The following is an 11,643-nucleotide window of genomic DNA, read 5'->3' as shown; positions in this document are numbered from 1 at the left end:
AGTCAACACATATCCCAGGGCTCATTCTGTGCTGGGATCTGTTCTAGGCCCTCAAACAACATTTTGAGGTAGATAGTCATGTCCACATCAAACCTAAAACTCCATCAATGCTATGTAAGTCATTGTTTCATGGGTTACTAAAAATAAAACAATCTGGCAATTAATTTCTAATATACTATCAATTGTAAGAAGCTTACCGATCTTAGAAATGTTAAAGTGAGAAAGAAAATGTGCTTTAGCATCAATGAAATGCAGTGTTATTATCACCTTCACTTATGAAAAAAAATTTTTTTAACTGGCAAGCATGTAGAACAAAACTATTACTTTTTTTTTTTTTTTTTTTTTTTTTTTTTTTACAGTTTCTCACTTTGTTGCCTGGGCATGAGTACAGAGGCATGATCCTAGCTCACTACAACCTCCAACACCTGGGCTCAAACGATCTTCCTGCCACCGTCTCCTGAGTAACTGGGACCACAGCAATGTATCACTAGGTCTGGCCAATTTTTTGGATTTTTTGTAGAGATTTCTGTGTTGCTCAGGCTGGTCTCTAACTCCTGAGCTTAAGTGATCTTCCTGCCTTGGCCTCCCAGTGTGATGGGATTACAGGCACACGAGCCACTTCACCTGGCCTTCATTTTAAATTTTACTGAGAAAACATAAGCAGCTTGCCCAGGGTCACACAGTGGGAGTGGAGCCAGAATTTGAACCCAGGTGTTATTTGGCTTCAGGGTTTGGGACTCTGGGTCCTCTTAGCAATCTACCTGAGAGTAAGCTGTATTATCTCCATTGTGTAAACTGCTGGAAACCATAGAATTCCTGCTTAGAGTCCAGCTACAGGGCCTGGTATCTGGAATGCCAGGCTCAGTGGGGCTTGCTCACCAGGTAGTCAGTGGCTGGAGAGAACTGGAAGTTAGCTTCATCCCAGCCTCCTAGTTCTGGGGTCCCCACAGCCTGCCTTATCTGCAGAGAAGGATGTCCTTGGCCAAGCAAACTATGTTTGAGTGTGCGAGAGGGAGATATCAAAGTGAGCCTGCTTTCCAGCTGAGCCATGATAAGCATTTTATAGCTGGGAATGTAAACAGTCCCTGGTGCTAGCCCCTTCCCCACTGTCTAGGCAGCTCCTGTACCAGATTTGGGTGACTTGGCATGCATGAAGGGATGCAGGAGGTGTGCAAATCTGACACCTGGGTTTCTAGCAGCATCCTAGTCCATTGCCCATATCCAAAATCACATGGACTTGGCTTCCCCTGCCTTGTTTGTGAGGGCGCCTGTCTGGCAGTAGTACGTTGGCTGGGGCTGTGCCTTTGCTACTCTAATTCTGTCCCCATTCAGCACTGTACTCCACATCACCCACCAAGGGCATTCAACACTGCTGGAAAGGGTCAGCAGAGTGTCCACTGGCCTGGGTCTGTTTACTGCCCTTGCCTTCAGGGTGGAGAGGTATGCAGGACAGGTTGGTTTTCCTCTTGAAGATGTGCCTGCTCCTAGTAACCCTGTGTTTCCAGGCTAAGTCTGATCTTGTGACATGTTGATCAAGAGCAGGGAAGGTTTTTAAATTAGCTTACTAATTCTTGTGAGTGTGTTTTATGACATTTTCTCTGGCCTGTGTGGATGTGCTATGATAATCCTATGATAAGTTAACATCATTCAGGGACCCGGTAAATTGGTAGTAGATGTTAATGAAGAAATGCAGAGAGTTTGGTAAAAGACCAAGCCCTCTGCCATGAGCTGGGGAGCATGTGGTCTCTGCCATGGGGCTATGTAGGTGTCACTGCCTTCCCTTGTGTACTGTCCATTCCTTCTGTGTAGGCCCCATCCTATGTGGCTTCGTACCATGGCATTTTGTGTCTTCTGCAAAAGCAGATGTTCCCATTGGTGACATGAGAAGTGTCCAGGACAGGTATTCCAACTCTGATGATGCTGAATGGCACTGGTAGCTGGAGGCTGTGAGCACTGCCCTCGCTGTGCTAGGCCTGGCATGCAGTAGCCACTTGGACAGGTGGAATGTAGTTGTGCAGTAATCTGGATGGTCGCCATATGCGCCTCTTGGCCCTGCTCTCAGCTGCACCCTGCCTTTGTAAGTGAGCTGAAGTGTACAGAGTCTATCTTGAGTATCTGCTCTGGCCTGACAGACCCAGCATGGAGTAGCAGTGAGGGCCCTGCTAATACCCCCCAAGGAAAGTTCCCAACTCTGAGCCACAGCCCTCAGAGCCCTGACCCCACCCCCTCTCTGGGCCAAGGGGCACCAGCATGGCCCACCCAGAAAGCTACTGGGACAACCCAGGGTGGCTAGGGCCTGAGGGAGCAGGAGCAGTGCTGTTTGGCTGGCAGGTGCTAAAAATAGAGAGCCCAGATGTCCTCACATTTGCTTGTCAGGGCCTCCTGCTGCATGCAGGGAGAGTGCTGTTCCCAGCAGGCCAGGAACCCTCCTCCCCCTCCCAGCAGACAGTGAGGAGTAAGGCAGCAGGGGCAGGGAGAGCGCAGGCTGAAAGGAGGCTGGCCATATTTGCTGAGGGACTAGGCTGGAACAAAGGGAGTAAAAGCCACTGCAGTGGGGAGACTGCCTGTGGTCAGTGTGCTCTGTGAGGAGGGCCAGCTCCGCCCTCCAGGACACGGCTTCCAGGTTTGACAAACTGGCCCACGGTTCCCAGAGCCACTCCTCCTGCATCAAGCAACAGGAGAACACCAGTAAGAGGTACAAGGAGCAGGGCAGGCATGGGATTTATGGGATACTGTGATGTTGACCACAAGGGCCTCATAGGCCAGTGCGGGTGCCGTGACATAGCCCTTCTCTTGTTGGCAGTGCCTGACTCCCAAGAGGACATGATCACTGCTGCAGGGCCAGGTGGGGGATCTCCCTGTGTCTAGCTTTGTGCCACCTTCTCTGGGCAGTCTTCATCATACTTCCTCTCACAGGTGTAGGCTCCATGTAGTTCCTTGCTCTGAAATAGAATTCTCAGTGGCCACAAGTATCAATCAGAGAGGTCAGTCTGCAGATGAACAGACTCCCTGACCACAGTAGATGAGGAGGGCTGCCTTGAATCAGGGCATCCTATGCTCTCCATTGTGTAGATGGGGACCTGAGATCCAAGAGATGAGCTGGCCCACCAAAGGCCATGTGGCGAGTGAGTGGTGAGACCTGGACTGAAGGAGGGCAAAGAGTCTAATGAGTCTCTGTCCCTTGTAGTGAAAGTGATGGTACCATGCAGGGCCACAAGTGGGCCTCCCCAGCCCTTCTCCCAGTACAGAAGGGGCAGCTGCCCTGGTGGCCACCTGTGTATCTCTCCCATATGGATGGCTGTGGGTGCTAAATAGTCAGGTGGCAGTAGGTTTTCAGCAGGTGTGTCTCCTGGGAGCTGAATTGTGCATCTTCAGCTGACGGACAGAAAATTTGATCCTAGTAGTCCAGTGAAACAGCAAGTTGTTCTTTGACCTTTGGAGTTATGGCTTAAGGTACAGCCCCAAAAGGCTCCTTCTCAAGTAGGCTTTTAAATTAGAATGTCTCCGAAGGTTAAAGGGCAGCTTGGCATTTCGAAAACTGGACTCATTTGAGCAAGCTTTTCTGCCACATTGTCAGTCATGATCCAGTTTCTAGATAAAATAACAAAAAATACTTAATTCCCTAGAAAATGGCATTCTGTGTGGTTCTATATATTTTTATTATATATTATATGTTAGAGCTACATGTGGAAATATTTGTGGGGGAGATGATATGGGAGTTCACTTCAAAATCATGTGAGATGAGGGAGGTGGAGAAAAATATTGATTGTGAAGGTTCATTACTCTTGTATATTTGAAATTTTCCACAGTTACAAAAGTAGAAAAAAAGAGGGCGGCACCTGTGGCTCGAAGAGTAGGGCGCCGGCCCCATATGCCGGAGGTGGAGGGTTCAAACCCAGACCCTTGCCAAAAAAAAAAAAAAAATTAAAAGGGGAAAATTAAAAAAAAGTAGAAAAAAAGAGGGGAAGCAAAAGCAAAAGACAGTGCCATGTTCACGTTCATGGTGCAAGTGGAGTCAATCTGAGCCTGGTCCTGGTACTGCCTCCCAGCTGTGGCCTTGGGTGGATATTCACTGCTCATCAACTCTCTCTGAGATGCTACTGGAGCCTCTTGCAGCCCAGCTCCTATGAAAACCTGCATGTGGAGTCTGTACCACCTTCTGACACCAGCAGGAGGTTTCTCATTTCTGACCCATTCTTCAACTCCATGCCCAGCCACATAACTGATAGATTGTCAGTCACCTGTTTGTAGGTGGTCTTGGCACTTGGTGCCTTCTGCAGTGTTGAAGCCTATTAGTCACCTTCCACAGTTAGTGCCTCTGTCACTGGTTAAAACCTCACTGTGTGATTTAATCCAGAGGCAGTTAGGAGGAGGAGGTGGCCTAGAATCTTTATTCTAGGAGTCTATCTTTTCTCTTTCCAAATCTTTAATCAGAATTACAAACAGTACACAGGAAAGAACTTCGTTCCTTGAATAAGAGTGGAGTTCTCATGAAGGGAGCTTTGTGTACCCTAGTGTTTATCTCAAACAATGCCAGCAGGGTACCTAGAAGTATAGCTACTGTCCTACAAGTCCACAGAGATGCAGGCTGTCACCTCTTACCCAAGAAGCCCAGGACATCTGAAGCTGGGAGGGCAGCCATTTCCATACCAGATCCAGTCAAGCATATGCCCCACCCCCTTGGCAGTTGGGAGGAGAACAGTCTGCAATGTGCCTCGTCCGGACTGGGCCTTAGATGGCATCCTAAAGAAGTTCTCAGAGGAGATTGAGCAGGATTTTTGTTTTTCTAACCCAAAGTAACCCAATGAAATGAAGGCAGGAAGGGCTGGGGTTCACCTACCCAGTAAAACATGGGCTCAGATCTGGAGATTGCATGCAGGGTGTCAATATAGGGCTGGAGCCAATCGAAGACTTGAGTCAGGCACGTTCCTACCAGTGGACTTATTCCTGGTGTCTTAAAGTGGAGCTTCCCCATGTTTCTGCACCGGTGTGGGCACCAGGCCCTCTGGGATAGCCAACCAAATTTGAGGCACCAAAATTGCTTCTTAGGTTAGGATTCTGTTCTCTTGCTTTTTCTTCATTCTTTCTTTCTTTAGTTTCCTTTTTAAAAAAAATTGTATTTTGAAATAGTTAACAGATTCCCACAAAGTTAGACTACTTGCACAGAGGTCCTTCGCTCTTCCCCACCTCCCCAGGGGCTCCATCTGCATGACCGTCATGTAGTATCAGAGCCAGGAGCCCACTGGTGCCTGCTGCTGGCCTGAGCAGGTGCCTGGCCCCCCACAGAGCTCCTTGGTGGCCTTTTCTACTGACCCCCTTCTTGGTAGTCACTCATCTGCCTCCATCTCTGTACAGTATATGGCCTTGGAGATTGGTTTTTGTTACCCATCATAATGACCTGAGGTCAGCCCACATTGTTGGTGGATCGATAGTTCCTTCTTATTGCTGAGCAGGATTCATCAGGTGCTGGTGTGTGTTTAACCATTTATTAATTGATTAAATTAATAGGTCATTTTTTTTTTTTGTTGTTGTTGTTGTTGTTGTTTTCAGTTTTTGGGGTATCACAGATTTTTTTTTTTTTTTTTGAGGTGGAATCTTACTGCTGTCACCCTGGGTAGAATTAGAGTGCTGTACCATCATACCTCACAGCAACCTCAACCTCGAGGGCTCAGACAGTCCTCTTGCCTCAGCCTCCAAGTAACTGGGACAACAAGCACCTGCCATAATGCCCAGCTAGTTTTTTTTAGTTTTAGTAAGGATGGGGTCTCTTGGACTAGCCTCTTGCTCAGGCTAGTCAAACTGAGCTCAAGCAATCCACCTGACTTAGCCTCCTAGACTGCTAGGATTACAGGCGTGTGCCATTGTGCCCTGCCAGGGATTACAGACTTAAAAGTTGTTATGGACAATTGTGTACTGTTTTTTTGTGTGGACACTAAGTTTTCATTTCTTTTTCGCTTTTCTTTTTTTTTTTTTGAGACAGAGTTTCACTTTGTTGCCCTGGGTAGAGTGCCTTGGCCTCATAGCTCACAGCAACCTTGAACTTTTGGGCTCGTTTTTCATTTTTAGTAGAAACAGGATCTCACTTTTGCTCGGGTGCTAGGATTACGCCCAGTCACTTTTACCTCTTCTTAAAAAAAGCCAACCTTTTTCCAATTTTAGGAAGTCTGATTTATTGATTTTTTTTTTCTTTTTCCTCTTGGAAAACTGCTTTTACTGTAATGTTAAGAACTCTTCACTAATTCCTAAGTCCTAAAGATTTTCTTTTAAAAACTTCATAGTTTCACATTAAAGTTTATAATCCATTTGCGTTAGTTTTTGTGAGGTTTAGGGTTTTTTTAATAGATATTATTTGTTAGAGCAGTTTTAGGTTCACAGCAAAATTGAGCAGAAGGAACAGAGTTTCAGATGTACCCTCCCCTCATGTGCATAACCTCCCATTATAAATAGGCCCCCAAAGTGGTGTATTTGTTACAGTGATGACCCTACAGTGACACATATTGTCACCCAGCGTCCATGGTTCATGGTAGGGTTAGCTCTTGGTGTTGCACACTCTGTGGGGTTTTGATGAGTGTGTATGTAATGACATGTGTCCGCTATGGCAGTATCATGGAGTAGTCTCACTGCCCTGAGAATCTTCTGGCTTCACCTGCTTATCCCTTCCTCCCCGAGTCCCTGGCACCCACTAATCTTTTTTACTATCTCCATTATTTGCCTTTGCCAGAATGTCACATAATTGGAATCCTATAGTATGCAGCCTTTTCAGATTGGCTTCTTTCCCTTCATAATATGCACTTAGAATATTACATTTACGTTTCTTCCATGTCTCTTCATAGCTTGATATCTAATATCTTTTAGTGCTGAATAATATCCCATTGTCTGGACATCCCACAGTGTATCCACCCAGCCACTGGAGGACATCTTGGTTGCTTCCAGGTTTTGGCAATTATGACTAAAGCTTCTGTACTCTTCCATGCACAGGTTTTCAGCTCATTTGAGCATGATTGCTGGATCATAAGGTAAAAGTAGTCTTATTTTGTAAGACACTGGCAGACTGCCCCCCTGATGGCTGGAGTCCCTCTTGCTCCACATCACCCTCAGCATTTGCTATCATCAGTGTTCTAGATTTTGGTTGTTGTAACGTGTGTTCAGGTATCTGTTTTGTTTTTTTTTTTTAGTGTATGTCCCATTCGTTTATCCGAAATTCAAATTTAACTGAGCGTCCTAGCTTTTTGTTTTTTTTTGTTTTTTGAGATAAGAGTCTCAAGCTGTTGCCCTGGGTAGAATGCCGTGGCATCACAGCTCACAACAACCTCAAACTCTTGGGCTTAAGCGATTTCTTGCCTCAGCCTCCCAAGTAGCTGGGACTACAAGCACCCACCACAACACCCAGCTATTTTTTTGTTGCAGTTCGGCCAGGGCCAGGTTTGAACCCGCCACCCTCGGTATATGGGGCCGACGCCCTACCCACTGAGCCACAGGCGCCACCCACTTATCTGCAATTCTTAATGCACATATGATGTTGAGTATCTTTTCATATGCTCATTTGCCATCTGTATATTTTCTTTAGGTCAAAGTTTTTTTTGTTTTGGGTTTTTTTTTTTGCCTATAGATGTCCCATTGATCTAGCACCATTTGTTGAAAGACTCCTTTCTCCTTGTTAATGTGAGGCAATTTCTTGTGCTCTTTTTTTTTTTGAGCTCAAGCTGTTGCCCTGGGTAGAGCACTGTGGCATCACAGCTCACAGAAGCTTCCCACTCCTGGGCTCAAGCCATTCTCCTGCCTCCACCTCCCAAGTAACTGGGACTGACTACAGCTGCCTGCCACTATGCCTGGCTATGTTTTTTTTTTTTTTTGGCTGTAGCCATCATTGTTGTTTGGCAGGCCCGGGCTGGATTCGAACCTGCCAGCTCAGGTGTATGTGGCTGGTGCCTTAGCGGCTTGAGCCACAGGTGCCGAGCCTTCTTGTGTTCTTTATTCTCTGTTCAGTGTATTTCTTTCCCTCCATCAAGGCCACACTGTCTTGATTATGTAGACTATAGGATGAGTCTTGGAATCAGGTGGTGATTCTTCCTAGTTTTTTCTTCTTTTTTTAACATTGTTTAGCTATCTTAGTTCCTTTTCTTTCTTCTTTTTTTGACATTGTTTAGCTATCTTAATTCCTTTTCTTTTCTTTCTTTCTTTTTTTTTTTTTTTTTGTTGTTGTTGTTGCTGTTTGGCCAGGGCCAGATTTGAACCCACCACTCTCTGTATATGGGCTGGCGCCCCACCCACTGAGCTGCAGGAGCCACCCTCCTTTGCTTTTCAATATAAATTGTAGAATAAACTTATCTTGAGCTATGAGAAAAATCTTGAAATTTTTGGCGGGAATAGTATCAAACTTATATATCAATTTAGGGGGAATTAACATCTTTTTTTTCGAAGAATTGACATCTTTACTATGTTTTTTGTTTGGGGGGGGGGTTGTAGAGACAGAGTCTCACGTTATCACCCTCGGTAGAGTGCCGAGGCGTCACACAGCTCACAGCAACCTCGAACTACTGGGCTTAGGCGATTCTCTTGCCTCAGCCTCCGGAGTAGCTTGGGACTACAGGTGCCTGCCACAATGCCTGGCTATCTTTTTGTTGCAGTTTGGCAAGGGCCGGGTTTGAACCCCCTGCCCTCAGTATATGGGGCCAGCGCCCTACCCACTGAGCCACAGGCACCACCCCAACATCTTTACTATGTTGATTTCCGAATTATGAACAGTTGGCTCTCCATTCATTATTTAGATTTTTTTTTTTTTTTTTTGAGACAGAGTCTCACTGTGTTGCCCCAGGCTTGAGTGCCATAGTGTCAGCCAAGCTCTTAGCAACCTCAAACTCCTAGGCTCAAATGATCCTCTTGCCTCAGCCTCCCAAGTAGCTGGAATTATAGGAACCTACCACAACACCCAGCTAGTTTTTCTATCTAGAGATGGGCCCTCACTTTGCTCAGGGTGGTCTTAAACTCCTGAGGTCAAGTGATCCACCTACCTCAGCCTCCTAGAGTGCTGGGATTACAGGTGTGAGCCACCGTGCCCAGCCCTTTTATTTAGATTCTTAAATAAATGTTTAAGTGTTTTGTACTGACCCATATATGTTTTTATTAGGTTTACAACTAAGTATTTCGTTTTTGTTGAGTGAATTATAAATGGTGCTTTTTAAATTTCTGTTTCCATGTATTCATTGTCAATGTACAGAAATACAGTGATTTGGGGTGGGCGCTATGGCTCACGCCTGTAATTCCAGCACTTGGGAGGCCGAGGCATGTGGATTGCCTGAGCTCACAGGTTCAAGACCAGCCTGAGCCAGAGTGAGACCCTGTCTCGAAAAATTAACTGAGTGTTGTGGCGGGTGCCCATAGTCCCAGCTACTTGGGAAGCTGAGGCAAGAGGATCACTTGAACCCAAGAGTTTGAGGTTGCTGTGAACTACGGTGACACAGCACTCTACCATGGGTGACCAAGTGAGACTGTCTCAAAAAACAAAACAAACAGCAACAACAACAAAAAAAAAAAAAATATATATATATATATATATATACACACACATGCATATATATATATAGTGATTTGTGTCCTGTGACTTATTGAAGTCACTGATGAGTTGCGGTTTTTTGCATTCACATCCTACCACCTGCGAGTACAGATAATTTTATTTCTTCCCTTCTGATCTGTGTGCCTATAATTCCCTTCTCCTGCCTGGTTGCCTTGGCCAGGACTTCCAGGACGATGTGGAACAGAGCAGTGAGAAGAACCTCATTCCTAGGAGGCTGTTGGTAGATGTTCGAGACAGAGTCTCACTCTGTTGCCTAGGCTAGAGTCCCATGACATCAGCCTAGCATACAGCAACCTCAAACTCCTGGGCTCAAGTAATCCTCCTGCCTCAGCCTCTCCAGTGCTAGGTGCCACCATGCCCCAGCTAATTTTTCTGGGTTTTTGTTTTTTTTTTGTTTTTTTTTTGTATATTTAATTTCTTTTCTTTTTTTTTGGCCGGGGTTGGGTTTGAACCTGCCACCTCGGCATATGGGGCCAGCACCCTACCTCTTTCAGCCAAGTCTGGCTCTTGCTCAGGCTAATCTCAAACTCCTAAACTCAAGGGATTCTCCCATCTCAGCCTCCCAGAGCACTAGAATTACAGGCATGAGCCACAGCCTATGAATAGGTTTTTAATCGTCTGAAGCCTTTTTCCAACAATTCATATGACCATTTGTTTTTTAATTCTTTAGCTTTTTGACATGGTAGAGTATATCAGTAGATTCTTAAATATTGAACCAGCCTTGCATCTCTGGAATAAACTTTACTTGACAATGGTATATAATTCTTTTTATGTGTTGCTGAATAGGATTTTTACATATATATTTATGACAGACATAAATCTATAGTTTTCTTTTTTGTACTGTTTTTATCTATTTGGAGTAGGGTAATACTAGCTTAATAGAATAAATTGGGATTTGTTCTCTATTTTACTTTGTTTTGGAAGATATTATATAGAATTCGGTATTAATTCTTTAGGTATTAATAGAACTCCTGAGACTGTCTGTAGTGCCAACACTATGGGATTACAGCAGAGAGACCTCCAAGCTCCCTGGGACTTACAAAGGTTTCCCAGAAGACGGGATGTTCCACACAGGGTGTTGAAGAGTATGCAGAATTTGTGAGGCAAACAATATGATTGGTTTGCAAGGAATGATGTTGGGTGAGCGATACTATGCACACATGGTATTCTAGTGTGTTTTTCTAATAAACTATCGTGAGATTTCTTGGAAAGTGATTTTTTTAGACTCTAAGAAGTTTTTTACCACTCGCAGGTGGTAGGATGTGACTGGTGGATCATATGATTTTCATGCCCACTCCCTCTAGTAGGGGTTGTAGGAGTCCATGGGCACCACTGTTAATACCTGTGGGTGCTAGCAGTAGGACAGGGAGGCTTCAGAGTCCCCAGGGCTGGGGCCCTCACTGCCTGAAGCCACCAGCTTTCATAACCCTGGGCAGAAGAGGCCTCCTGCTACCAGCACAGGGAAGGGAGAGGACAGACAGGAGCCCTCCAGGGCTCTTCCACATGCTCTAGCTAACAGCAGACCCACCTGCCTAGGGCCTCTGTCTGGAAGACACCCAAGTGCCATCTCAGAGACCCTGTGTTTCTAAGCGGGCTAAACAGGTGGGAGTGTCCTGAAGTTCTGGTGACTGTGAACAGTGACCCAGTGGGCACTAAACCCTGCATTTTCTCTGGGCTTCACAAGCCTAAGTCCCCTGGAAGATGGCCCGGGACATGGGGCATGCTGACCAACCAAGTAGTTTGGTTAATAAAAGTATGTCAGGACAGGTGCAGTGGCACACCTATATATAATCTTAGCATTGTGGGTGCAGTTGTTTGAGCTCAGGAGTTTAAGACCACTTGAGCAAGAGTGAGACCCCCATCTCTACTAAAAATAGAAAAACTAGGCAGGTATTCTGGCTGATGCCTATAGTCCTAGCTACTTGGGAGGCTGAGGCAAGAGGATTGCTTGAGCCCAAGAGTTTTAAGTTGCTATGAGCTATGATGCCATAGCACTCTACCCAGGGCTACTGAGTGAGACTGTCAAAAAAAAAAAAAAAAAGAGTGTACCAGACTGAGTCTTTTTTTTT

At 45.5% G+C, this 11,643-nt stretch overlaps 1 protein-coding gene across 3 annotated transcripts in view; it reads left to right on the top strand.

Annotated features, from left to right (window-relative positions):
- C12H7orf50 (chromosome 12 C7orf50 homolog) overlaps positions 1-11,643 on the top strand; it is a 145,255-nt gene that overhangs the window by 108,001 nt on the left and 25,611 nt on the right. The window contains exon 2 of one of the 3 annotated variants that reach the window (XM_053555296.1): positions 360-491. The exons of the other annotated variants lie outside the window; for them this stretch is intronic. The gene's annotated coding sequence lies outside the window, so the exon portion shown is untranslated. The remainder of the gene's footprint in view (positions 1-359; positions 492-11,643) is intronic. 3 annotated transcript variants of the gene reach the window in all.

Source organism: Nycticebus coucang, chromosome 12, assembly GCF_027406575.1.
Source record: "Nycticebus coucang isolate mNycCou1 chromosome 12, mNycCou1.pri, whole genome shotgun sequence".
NCBI classification, from domain to species: domain Eukaryota; kingdom Metazoa; phylum Chordata; class Mammalia; order Primates; family Lorisidae; genus Nycticebus; species Nycticebus coucang.
This window is presented reverse-complemented; position numbering and strand designations above follow the sequence as displayed.